Genomic DNA, 13,225 nt, shown 5'->3' with positions numbered 1-13,225 from the left:
TTCCGCCCCTCTTTCTGAGGTTCTCCTCTTCCTTCTTTCTCTGGCCCGGCAGGGCTCTGCCCTGGGCACCCTGAAAGGTTATCTGGCTGCCATCTCCGCCTTCTTGCGGCTTCCTGATCAGCCTTCTCTTTTCAAGTCCCCTGTGGTTACACGCTTTCTCAAAGGCATTACACACACGTTCCCTCCTGTCCCTTTTGTAATGCCTCAGTGGGACTTGAATCTGGTTTTGACATTCCTGATGTGCGCTCCCTTCGAGCCTCTTCACAATTGCCCTCTTCGTCTTCTAACTCTAAAGACTGCTTTTCTGGTAGCCATCACCTCGGCTAGACGGGTGAGTGAGCTCCAGGCTTTATCTTCAAAGCCTCCTTTTCTATCTGTTCATCCGGACAAGGTTGTCCTTCGGCCTCGTCCCTCTTTTCTTCCTAAAGTGGTGACTCCATTTCACCTTGGGCAGTCTGTCACCTTGCCCACCTTCTTTCCGCCTCCGCATCCTTCCAAAGAGGAAGAGAGGCTCCACCGTCTGGACCCAAAACGTGCGCTCTCCTTCTATCTGGACCGCACAAAACAGTTCCGGGTGGACGACCAGCTTTTTGTTGGGTACGTGGGCGCTAAGAAGGGGAAAGCTGTGCACAAACGAACCATCTCTCGGTGGGTCGTTTTGTGTATAAAAATCTGCTATTCCTTGGCTAAAAAGGACCCTCCTGTTGGGCTGCGCGCCCATTCTACTCGGGCCACGGCGGCTACTACTGCCTTGGGACGGGGAGTCCCTTTGCAGGACATCTGTCAGGCGGCGACGTGGGCTTCTCTACACACGTTTGCCAGGCATTATTGCCTTGACAGCCAAGTCCGGAGGGATGGCTTCTTTGGCCGTTCTGTCCTCCAGGACTTTCTGGTGTGATCTTGGTTCGCAGACCCACCACCGGGGATGGTATTGCTTGGGTATCTATTCTAAGGTGAGGAATCTAACTAACGTGTTTCTTTCAGATGAACAAGTTACTAACCTTCGGTAACGATGTATCTGTAAGAAACATTAGTTAGTTAGATTCCTCACCGACCCTCCCATCCTCCCCGTTCTGCGAACTGACATCTAGGGTTAAGGTTGTCCTTTCAGGCCCCTAGATTTTATTTTTGGCACCAGTGTCGGTCTTTGCATGGCTCTGCGTTCCTGGCGCGGAAGGCTATGTACAAGAACTGACGTCAGCGCGCGAGGGCGGCGTCTAAGTACTCCGACGACGTCATCCCGGCGCACGACGCCGACGACGGACGCGGAGCCGCAGACGACGCCTAGCGACGCGCAAGGGGTATTGCTGACGAAAAATCTTCCGGATCCAGTCTGACGCCTGGGGATATTCTAAGGTGAGGAATCTAACTAACTAATGTTTCTTACAGATACATCGTTACCGAAGGTTAGTAACTTGTTCTTCAAGTTTTTAGGTAATTGCGCTAATATCGGTTGTAAATAGCGGTTTGACAAATAGGTGTACTAGTTGAAAGGTTAGTCATGCCATGTATAGTGCGACATATCAATAACCTCAAATATATGTGTACTATGTAGGTTAACTTTGCAGTATTACTTAGTTCACTGCACTATACTATATAATGAAAGTTCGTAGGTCCTACCCATGAATAAACAGTTAAATTCTAGTGCCTGCAGAAACAAAATTTAGAATTCCTATCCCTGTGTGAACAGTTTGCTCGGGGATTGGAATTCTTAGTCCAGCAACAATGTTCAGATCCCTTCTGTTTTCTCCTGACAGATTTCGACAGATCAAACCAGCTGGAATTTATAAAACCAAATTCCTGGAAAAAAAGGCAAAAACATGTGGAATTCTGTGTATTAAATATTGATTCAAAATCTTGGGCCTCATTTCCAGTTGAAAAACCACCCCACCATATTTGTCATCCAACAACAACACGTCTTGCCAACAGTATCCTTCATAATCATCCACTCAAAAATGCATTGTCTTCCTCCTACTCCACACCTACAGCTTTTCTTTTAAATCCTCTCCAGCCTAACTCGTGTTACAAGTAGAAAATCCGCATCACAAATACACTGATGTTCTTACTATTGGGCGTGTTTCCCAGATTGTATTTAGAACTCTGCGGGAGACCGAATTCAAGCCTCTAGAAAAATATCTAATTTTCTTATTGGTTAAAATGTAATAGGATGGAATGAAATCCGCAAGCAGTGGCAGCTGGTACTTATAGCAGAGAGGGGGCGGATGGGATACAAAGGCACACATAAACACTGACGCACACTCGTGCATTCAGAGACACACAAACATACACACATATCCATTCACAACACTCACTCCCATATATTCATGCATGTATGCATGCACCAAACATTATTTAAAAAAAAAAACACACTTACCTGTTCAGCTCTGCCTCAGAGGTCCCAGGAGGTTTGGGACTGCTTTCTTCCCTCATTGCCTGACCCTAAGTCAGTCCCTACTCGTCACAGAATCAGATGGGGTCAGTGAGACTGCTAACCCCATCCCGTGAGAAAGGGTCACTGATTGCAACTCAGCCCTGGGCACTTCAGGGCTTAGAACTGAAGCTCCCAGGTCTGAGGCATTCAGTGATGCTACCCCTTGTCATGAGGGGGAGGGCGTTGAGGTGATGTGCTAGGCTGAAGATGTCGCGCACACAGGAGCTGTGACATCTTCAACCTGGCAAAGTTCAACTCGGGCAGCACGGGGCCTGCGCGTATAGCGCATGTTTAGCTCCTGGCTGCCTGACCTGAAAATGTATTTGTCAGGCTGATCTTTGCTCAACCTGACAGACACTGTCTTTTTTGGCAAAAGGTGAGGGGGTGTCCTCTTCGCCCATGGCCATAGTATTTTGGGGCCTCCTAGGGAAGACTGGGACCTTTGAATACCTGGACATCTACATTACGACCTCGATTATAACTAGTTGGGACTTCAACATATGCCCCTTATTAAATGAAATCGCCACAGAGCTTCGAAGATGGACTGCCATGCCTCTGCCTCTATTAAGAAGAAATTCCTCATATAAAATGATAACCCTTCCGAGGTGGCTCAATGTACTGCAAAACTACCCATACCCCTTACAGAAAAACATCTTGCTAAACCTTAAATCAATGGTGAGACCGGTCTTGTGGGCTGGGAAACAGCCTTCTCTAGTGCACCCCTACAGCGTACAATGGTGGTATTGGTACAGCCGATTTGCAATTATATTATAGTGCCTCACAATTGCTTTACATTAAAGACTAGATTTGCAGTGATAGACATGACCGGGCCTATTGAATGGAAGTAGAATTTTTCCAGGAAAGCAAAATGTACGATAATCTGTCCGAGGTGCTACTCCCCTCTAGTTCCTAGAATTCAACAAAAGTACTTTAAATGCTTATCAAAGAGCTTTGAAATACATTGGTTGGCACACAAATACTAACTAGGATGACCTACTTGTAGTAGTGGTGCGGGCTATCTGAAGTAAGGAAGTTAAAGGCGTTCACCATGTGAGACACAATTGGAATCTCGTTACTAGATGTATGGAAGGGGCTGCATATGAGCTAATTCGATAATATGTGAATTGAGTTTTCGTTGTAGCATTTCCAATGTAAAATTTATCAACTAGGTCATACCCTAGAAATGCATAAAATTGAACTGACTGATCTGCCCGAGTTCAGCCCATAGGAAGTTAAAATGTTGATGGGCACTATGGACAAAGGCGGAGTGTCCAGACTCTACCGTTCCCTGGTGATAAACAGACCTGATCCCATGTAGTCATTTGGGACCAATGGGATCATGACGTGGGTTCCCTTGAAGATTCGGGCTGGGTTGAGGAAAAGATGTTCCAACACTCTTTTACCGTCTCTTCAAAGTTCCTCTTAATTCAGCGTAAATACCTACACAAAATATATTTTACTTCACGGAGACTGTGAAAAATGAGATGGGGTTCTCCCCAAAATGTACCAGATGTATGGACCTTAGGAGGTACATTCCTGAATTTTGTATGGGAGTGGTCAAATCAGTATGGACCCACATGCAAACCATGCTGTTTAAGGTGATTGGGAGACGAGCTCCCTAAACACCTAAAATAGCTTTACTGGGTGTACAGGATGACATTGGGGGACCAAGGAGCAGTCATACACTATTCGGGCTTGCATATGTGAGTAAAACATGACATTGCGAGACACTGGAGGCCCGTCCTTCCCCTCAACCCAATGGATTGGCCTTGTGGAATGGATCGATGTACCCTACTGGAAAATAAGGTGTTCAAAGCGCCAGTCTGCTCTAAGAAATGCACTTTTATTTGGGGCACATGATAACGATACTTATGCCTTTATTCTGGATAGCTTGCCCATGTACTGAAGGGCGGGGAGTTTAACATGTACCCAAATCATGTACTAAACTCGTCGGTGGCTCCCCTCTGCAAATGGCCATATTATAAATGCGTGTGATAACTCGCGTGGGAAGGGGGGAGGAGACTGGGAGGAGGAAAGCCTAGGTAATCGAATGTGCTGGCAATCGAATGTGCTGCCATGTAAAAGATATTGGATGTATATTATATACATAACTTCATTAATTTGCAAAGTATGATTATTTGTGTGGCCATGAACGACTTCTGTGTACAAGTATTTGATGTTAGGAGATTTTTATAAATCTATAAGAGTGTTCGTAGATATAAGCCCCCAGCTACTAATCACAGTAAAATCCAAGGCCTACTTGCATTTAAAAAATAGAAGTATGAGAAAAATATAGTGGCTGCTTTGAATTACAGCCTCTAAAATGCTGCTCACTCTGTGTAGTATAGCTTGTCAAAGCTTGTGACAGCGTAAGTATTCACCTTAAATCTCTTGAGATCTCCACTGGTTCTCTTCTCTTCCATGTGCGTGCTGTCTTGACGGACTAGGGGACACAATCATGATAAGGGCATCAAGTTTCAAAAGTTTCAAAGAACTCAAAAATAAATTGAGACTGTAATTATCGTCAGTCTAACTCGCCTGATGTTGCTAGGCAGTGCCACACAAGGGGCGGTGTACCACTCTTCCCCTGGTGCACAGTGCTCTGCATTTTCCCAGCTGTCCACCCGTGCACCAACTGATACTGCAACAAGATTTATGAAGGCTGATGTCACTATCACTATGAGAAGCTGTAACACCATAGAGTGAATCCAGGCAGTCCTACTGCATTCCCAAGCAGCAGTGTGAAGACTGCAGGCAGGGAGTTGTTGTTATAGTCTATGATGCAGGACTCAAGACTCAGATTTTGTGTAGGAGACTGAGTATGACCTCACCACCTCCCCTCAAACCAACCCAATGCCTCTCCCTCTAGAAAATTGCCTTTATATAATGATTACTATCCCTGACAAGGCGTCAAAGCGCTTTTTGGCGAGTAGCACCCTACTCCAGAACCCAAAGAGGATTAGTGGTAAATTAGTATAGAGAGATATGAAATTAATTTGAGCAGTGGACATGTGAGTTTGTTATTTGGATTGAAAAAGGATAGTGATGCCTTATGTCAACTCACTATGTTTGGTGGGAGGGGGTTGCCTTGATGGGTAGAAGTATGCCCCTCTAGCGCACTGTCCAACCAAATCTATGATGCTCCCTCCTCGTTATCACTAAAGCGACATGTATGTATGATTTGCTTGATTTCAATAAACAGAATTTAAACAAAGAAAAAGGATAGTGGAGGGATAGAAGAGGGATGGGTTTGCATTTATCTAGCGCTTGCTACCCCTGGTGAGGTGTCAAAGCGCATTTCGGCGGGTAGCATGCTACTCTGGAACCCAAACAGGATTAGTGGGGAATTAGTACAGGGAAATATGAAATTAATTTGAGCGGTGGACATGTGAGTATGTTACTTGTATTAAACAGAGGAGGAATAGAAGAAATAAGGGTCTAGAAAGTGTTTTGGGGGGGATCATAGCAGTAGGAGGAGGTATCGGATGAGTAAAGAGGAGATGAAGGGGCCACAACATTTAATTTGTTGGCATATAAAAATAATTTTTGGGTTCTAACTGACCCAACAGCTTTCAGCTGTCTGCAGTTGAAAGCCTCTTGTGGACTATACCAAAAACCTGTAGTGGACCTTTAGCCCACCATAGCATACTGTTGGTTGTCTTTGTTACTTATTTGTTTGCTTCTTATTGAATGGCTTGTCTTTCTCTTCTTATGTTTGCCCTTGCCCTACAATGTAACCTCTTTGCCATGTTTGTTGATTGGCTGACTTATCCTTTTACCGATCACATTTAGGACACTACTTTTCTTTGGGCACTATATGAGAGTGCATGTGTTTGCCAGCTCTCCCCTCTCGTGTGCTGCTTACCACCTCCCCCCCCCCAATTAGTTGTTTTGCTCCCTGTCCTGGCTTTAATTTCTATGTTCTATTGAACCCCAAACGTCTGCTGCTCTCCCACCCACACCTGCCCCTCCACCCCTTGCATTCCCAAAAAATATTTATTTTTATATATGTGAAAGGCCTGGCAGCTCCCATTTGCTGCCAGGCTGCTCTACTTTCACAAATCTGCATTTGCACAAGTGAAAATTCATTCTTGGATGAGAAATAATAAAATAGCAACTACACCATTCAATTAGTGTGACATCATGCATGCAAGCACCCACTTAATATCGCAGTCACACGCATATGCTCGCAACACCTTTTTGCACCAGCACTTTAGGCAACATACTTTGGCCTACGCTGTACCGCATTGACAAAGCCAATAGGTCACCAAGGATAGACCTACTGGCTTTGCCAATGCTTTTCCTGGTTTCTCGTTAACTTATTGAAAGACCATTCCAGCTTGACAGAAAATGAAAAGTAAAATAGATGCTGCAGCACGTTGATGCACATGGTCCGATATCACACTAGGAACTGCCATGTTCAGGTTTTTACCAATCCTGCAGCGCTAAGAGACCTGCCAGTGATTATGCGCTTTATAAATCCCTGTTAACATAACATAACTTTTTCCTCTTTTCGCCAAATGAGCACCTGTCAACTGCTGGAAATCTGCAGCTGGGCTGCCTTAAATCAGCAGCCGACTGGGTAACAAAAACAACCTGAGTGTTAGGACACAGATAGATGCCACTGACTGGGAGCCACTCAAGCCCAGCCCAAACCTACTATTCCTAAGAATACTGCTCCATCACAAATGTTGCCTCCATAGGTGCAGGCACTGTAACGTTGGTATATGGACAATGAATATGGGTAGTGCTAATGGTTCCTGCTGCACAAAACCTGAAGACCAGTCCCAACTAGGCATGGGCCTGTGGCTTGGTCAGGGCTGACATCCTGTCACACTGATTATCTTATCAAATTGGCCTGTGTCCCCACTGCTGGTGCTTGGGGCGAGTCAATGTGCGATTTCTGGGTTGGACATTTCCCACTTTAGCTGGTCCATCAGACATACTTGGGTGGGAAAGATTGCTACACACATGTGGGAGCGGGACCAAGCATGTGGGTGAGACTTTGCGACTCTAGGGCCTGCGACTACAAGACCACTAGTTCCGTCCATCTTCACAATGCAGTCTCAATGCCAGTCTTGATTAAGTCACACCTAGAGAAACCATGGCAGCCAAACTCATCAAGGACACTCTGGTTTACAAGAGGTTTGTCTCCTGCTGTCTGTGCCAAATGTTTTTAGGCACCTAATGGCTAGTAAGACTACAACTGGCAACACCACATTTGATTACTCCCCTGAGAACAGGGTCATTACTAACAGAAGCACAGGTTTAATGTGTCTGCTCCACCATTTAATGAAGTGGTGCAACCAATTTTGGAGATTGACATTGAGGAGAAGGTTGTGAGAAGTGGTACAGAATGACTTGGAGGTGGCACCAACACAGTTGATGCCTTAGGTTCGAAACAGAAATCATGGGCAGTAGCGTTTGACACTTGCATTAGAGGAATTAGATAAGCAACATTCAATAGCACCCCCTTCGGGACCTTAAATATCCAAGTATACAAACATTAATTCCAGAACAAGAGTGTTTCAATAATGCAAAAAGAGTCTATATGGAATATTAGAGTCTCTAATCCTCAACTTACATCCTGAATGCACAAAGTAGGTTCGTCCTCTGGATTATCCTCCTGGCTGCACAAAATGGATTCATCCTTCTGACTGCACAAGGTGGGTTTATCCTCCTGACTGCACAAGATGGATTCATCCGCCCGACTGCACAAGGTGGGTTTATCCTCCTGACTGCACAAGGTGGGTTTATCCTCCTGACTGCACAAGATGGATTCATCCTCATGACTGCACAAGGTGGGTTTATCTTCCTGACTGCACAACATAGACTGTCGTACCACTATTTACTGATTCAGTCTCTAGTTCATCCAGGACCACTCTTGTGTCCTGCATACATGTACACCATTCAGGTACAGTACAGCGACTTACGGGGCCAATCTCCAGGAGTTAAGGTGAGTGGTGGGAAAGGTCCAAGGCAGCACCGGAAGAACACCACCAGCGGCACTAGGGCATCGAACTTGTCATTGCCTGCTCTTGCTTACAAAACTCAAAACTGAAGCTGCTCATGAACCTGCAGTGCTCTCATGCCTTGATTTTTAGAGTGTGATGTCTCAGACAGCAGGCAAACATGTTTTATGGTACGTTTGTGTAACATAAATTGAGCAGAAAAATCATAACATTTAAGAGATTAGTCTAACACATGATAGTGAGAGTTTTAGTCAATTATTATCAAAATGAATGAGTTACTGTTGCAGGAATTGAAACATGCATCAATATGCGTTGAATTATACATTAGTTGGAACATTCCCTACAGAAATAAGGTATATCATTATTCTACACAGGCTGCGAGTGAGATCATATCAGTTTCTTGCCAAGTTCTCTGCCCTCTAGATAGGGGGTGATTTCAGCTCGATTTTCTCATTGTATACAAAGCCAAAGAAGGCAGTGAAGTTTTATACCCGACTTAAAGATCACAGCTGTTGTGATGTGCTCTCTGTGCAGACCCCAGGTCGTTAATCTAAAACGGGTCTATCGTACTGCTAAAAGCTAGTCATTCATAGCAGGCAGAGTTTTCCACCCAAATCCTGTTATGTTCCCATTAATGTTAATAGGATTTGTGGGAAAAACTCCCTACATAGTACTTGGCCCGAAGCAATAACTCAAAATTTGGACAATATGTTTCCAAGTTTTGATCCGAATACTACTGTGGTTTATTCTGGTATTATATTTTAAGAGGTTGGCATGAACTTTTCAGTTTTATTTTCATCCGTTTTTTGTACAACATCAATCTTTTAATCAGTTGGAGTCATTTCAGTATAGAAGCAGTAAGGTTTCGCTAATTTTTCTTCATGGTCAACATGTTTCATACGTCAAGAAAGATTTTTGATCTCTAGAGACTTTCCTTGGTCACAAGAGATTTCCATGTCAGCTGAAGAACTTTGGCAGTAGTTTTAGAAACAGTGAACACTTTCTCTCTGTGTAATTTGTTTATTTTTCTCTATTTCACTAGTTTCCAAACTTAGACATATTTGACCTCCGAATAATTGACTCTTTAACTAACCTGCCTGGTCCCAGCTTTACATCGCATGTTTTTTTTTTTTTTTAACTGGTTCTCTAGTTTCTTAGGGCCATATGTACGTAGCCTAATACCGGTCGGTAACGGCCGATTTTCGGTAATTATACCGTTACCGACCGGTATTTAGGCTTTTGACATGTAGGGGGCTCATTTCTGTATTCGGTAATTTACCGAATCGGTAAAATTACCGAATCGGTAATTTTACCGATTCGGTAAATACCGAATACAGAAATGAGATGTAGGGGGAGTGTGTGGGCATTCGTTATTTACCACCAACTGTAAGTTGGTGGTAAATGACAAATGACTCAGTAAATGCACTTTTTAGCCCTTAGATGTGTGCAATGTGGCAGACACACATGCCCTCAGGGCATGTATGTGTGCCACATGTGCACACATGCAGAAATCAGGGGTGCAACAGGGTGTCAATGTGACACCCTGCCACCCTTGATTGAGCTCCCCCCATTACCGATTCGGTATTTACCGATTCGGTAATGGTAACTGGCTTCCCATTGATTCCTATGGGCCTCCTGGCCCATAGGAATCAATGAGATACAGGTTGCCATTACCGAATCGGTAAATACCGACTCTAAAATACCGACACTTACCGAATCGGTATTTTTTTACCTACATTACATTTACCGATTCATAAATACCGAATCGGTAACATTCGGTATTTATGAAGTGGTAAATGTAATTTACCTACATAAGGCCCTTAGTGTCTTTGGAACCTACTGGGCGTTTTTTGAAAAGTGTGTTACGTTTTAGAGTGTCTGTTCAATCGATTCCTGAAAGAATCCTACATTGTAGGTTTTTTTTTTTTACCAGATTTTTATATAGCGCGAACTTGACCCAAATCGGGTATCAGCGCGCTTTACATAGCACCAGGTGCATTACATGAGGACACATTAATTTTTGTTAGGCACGGGAAGATTAAGTGATTTGCCCAGAATCACAGGATGTTCAGCGTCATTGCCGAGACTCGAACCCCATTCCCCAGATTCGAGGTCGACCGCCCTAGCCGTTAGGCCAACTCCTCTACCCATACCTTGCTTACCATAAAAGGGTGCATTCATGGCATTGTTAAGCTGCCCATGGCTTACTCCCGCAAGCTGTTCTTGTTTGGTCCAGAAATATGAATTTGCTTAATTGCAAATAAATGTGTCACTTAATGTGGCCACAACTTGCTTGCAATTTAAAATAAAGATTTTCTTTCTAGTTCCTCCATAGCTTATTGAGTATTGTAGCAACAAACTTGCCAGCATATAACTGTTAGTCCAATAGAACTTAAATTCACATCATAGGAGCTACACCCTTCATGACATCTTTACCAGACTCAGCAGCAAATTTTCGCACCATTCTCTCCTACCAGTGTTTATTTAATCTTTTTTTATTGACATTTTGGCATAACAATACCATATACCATATTAATCTCAATGTGCAGATGGAAACCCTTGTAGTCAACAAACAACCCAACTATATCTTCCTCACACCTAACCGTGACTTTATACAAAAATGATTACGTTTGAATTCCCGGCATAGCAGATGCCGTCTCAGGTTAAAGTGATTGCTTATAAGTGGAAGAAAACTATTCATATCCCCAGTAGCTATCTCAGGGTTCCCATATCTTCTCACATTTGTGCGTCATCCACTTCTCGCATATACATATCTTTTAGCACCTATATTCCAGTCCATATCTTTGCTTCATTGTTTGAGTGATGTCTGCATGGGCGATCCCCACGGTTGCGCTATATTGCATCTGACCAACACCATGCCTACATTACAAAATAAACATTGATATCCGATACCCTCCTGTCCCCCCCCCATATTCCCAAAATGCACAGTTTGTGGTTCAAACGTAATGTCAGCATTGTAGCAGTCTCCACGCACCCCAACAACTGACCCCATTAATCTTTGATCTCAGGGCAATCCATATTGTATGCATAAATGTGCTCACCAAGCCACCGCCTTAAAGGCATTCCTGGTCATCGGCACACCCTATCTTTATCATCAATTCTCTTGCTTAGTAGACTGTGGAGTATCTTCTGTTGTAGTAGCCTAAACCCTGTCCTGATCCCTACCTACCTGGGCCACTGCAGTGCCTCACTCCACTTTTCATCTGTTAAGTCCTCAATGTCACATTCCCACACCTCTCTCAAACCCACCAGAGCATCTGTTAAGTTAATGATTATTTTTCGATATATTAGGGAGATTGCCCTTTCCTGTAAAGGTTCAGCTAATATTTTGTTCTCTAGAGTATTGCATTCCTCCACCCTGGTTTCTCTCGAAATGCCCTTTTGTGGGGCATGTCTGAGCCTTAGATAGCAGAATAGCTCCCCACCGGACATTACATATTCATCTCTCCTACCAGTGAAACCCATCAGAAAAACATCTGGGAAATAGTAATTCAACACTATGCGGAAGAAATTTCTTAATTAATTTTCCAACATTTTAATCCTCTCCGTGCCAGTACCCGACAAGTCTGCGGTGAGGTCCCCTACCTGCATGCCAACGCTGAGCGCTCTGTCCCCCACTGTCGCGCTGTCTCCCGTGCCTGCCCGGGTTCCTTTTGCTCGTTTGGCCTCCGCGCACGTGGTCTGTGCGCGCGCACTCTCGGTGACGGGCAGTGGCTCAGTATGCTACTGGATCCGTGGGGCCTGCGGCCTCGGGGGCTGAGCGTTTGCCTCGACGGAGGACAGACACCTCGCCCAACAGTGAAATCAGGGCTGATAACTTACCGCAGGGTAGGTCATCCTGCTGAAGATCGGTCCTATGTTTCACAGACGGCCAAAATCTCCAAGACACGTACTCCAGGGTGTATGCCGGTCACAGTTCAGCGGCGCACTTTAGCTTACTCTCCAGTTTCATGCGCGTGTGAGTTTGCCTTGCGAAAATAAGCACGCAAAATGGCGACTGTTCCCCCAGTTGAGTCCTTTTTGGTCGACGGTCCGCCATCTGCGCAGGTGGCCAAGTGGAAGGACTGGTTGGAGCGCCTCGAGACCTACTTCGCGGTGGTGGGCCTGAAGTCGGAGCGCCAGCGACCCATGTTGCTGCACCTGGGCAGTCCTGCGATTCACAAGCTGGGGAAGTCTGTAGTGGAAGCTGGTCCACCCCACACATACGCTACACTCAAGGCTGCACTGACCGCGCACTTCGAAACTCTGGCCAACCCAGATTATGAACGCTTTCTTCTACGCCAAGCACGGCAGCTCCCTGAGGAGTCGGTGGATACATTCTATGCCCGTTTAAAGGAACTGGCAAGCACGTGCACATTACCAGATGCAAATGACGAAATAAGGGCACAATTCATTCAGGGTGTTCGTCTATCAAGCTGCGAGAGAACATACTCCAAACCCCAGGAATCTCCATGGCGGACATTTTGACGATGGGCCGCTCCAAAGAACTGTCCAAGGTGCGCACTGCGCACATGAAAGCAGCTCTTCAACATCAGGTGAAGACTGAACCTGTGAATGCGGTGATGGCTGAGTCTCCAACGAAGCCCTCCACGAAGAAGCCAGAGCCCAGCAAGCCACCGCCAACTACCAGAACTTGTTTTATGTGTGGGGGAACCTACCCTTCATCCGGGCCCGTGCCCTGATCAACGGAAAAGATGCTCGGTGTGCAACAGGCTAGATCACCTGGCAAAAGCATGCCACTCGGCTGGGCGAAGATGACAGCGGGGCCGTCAGGTCAACAACATGAATACCCCGCAGACGG

The 13,225-nt window shown here is 45.1% G+C and overlaps 1 protein-coding gene and 1 long non-coding RNA gene across 2 annotated transcripts in view; one reads left to right on the top strand and one right to left on the bottom strand.

Annotated features, from left to right (window-relative positions):
• Positions 1-13,225, top strand: part of VPS13B (vacuolar protein sorting 13 homolog B) — a 2,934,705-nt gene that overhangs the window by 2,348,748 nt on the left and 572,732 nt on the right. The gene's annotated exons all lie outside the window — the stretch shown is intronic.
• The window catches only part of LOC146830976 (uncharacterized), a 53,246-nt gene that overhangs the window by 23,447 nt on the left and 16,574 nt on the right, over positions 1-13,225 (bottom strand). The window contains exon 2 of the long non-coding RNA XR_014961503.1: positions 4,813-4,874. This is a non-coding gene — a long non-coding RNA (uncharacterized LOC146830976). The remainder of the gene's footprint in view (positions 1-4,812; positions 4,875-13,225) is intronic.

Source organism: Triturus cristatus, chromosome 5_1 (assembly GCF_964204655.1).
Source record: "Triturus cristatus chromosome 5_1, aTriCri1.1, whole genome shotgun sequence".
In the NCBI taxonomy this organism is placed as follows: domain Eukaryota; kingdom Metazoa; phylum Chordata; class Amphibia; order Caudata; family Salamandridae; genus Triturus; species Triturus cristatus.
The sequence above is the reverse complement of the archived record's forward strand: the minus strand, read 5'-3'. Positions and strand labels throughout refer to the sequence as shown.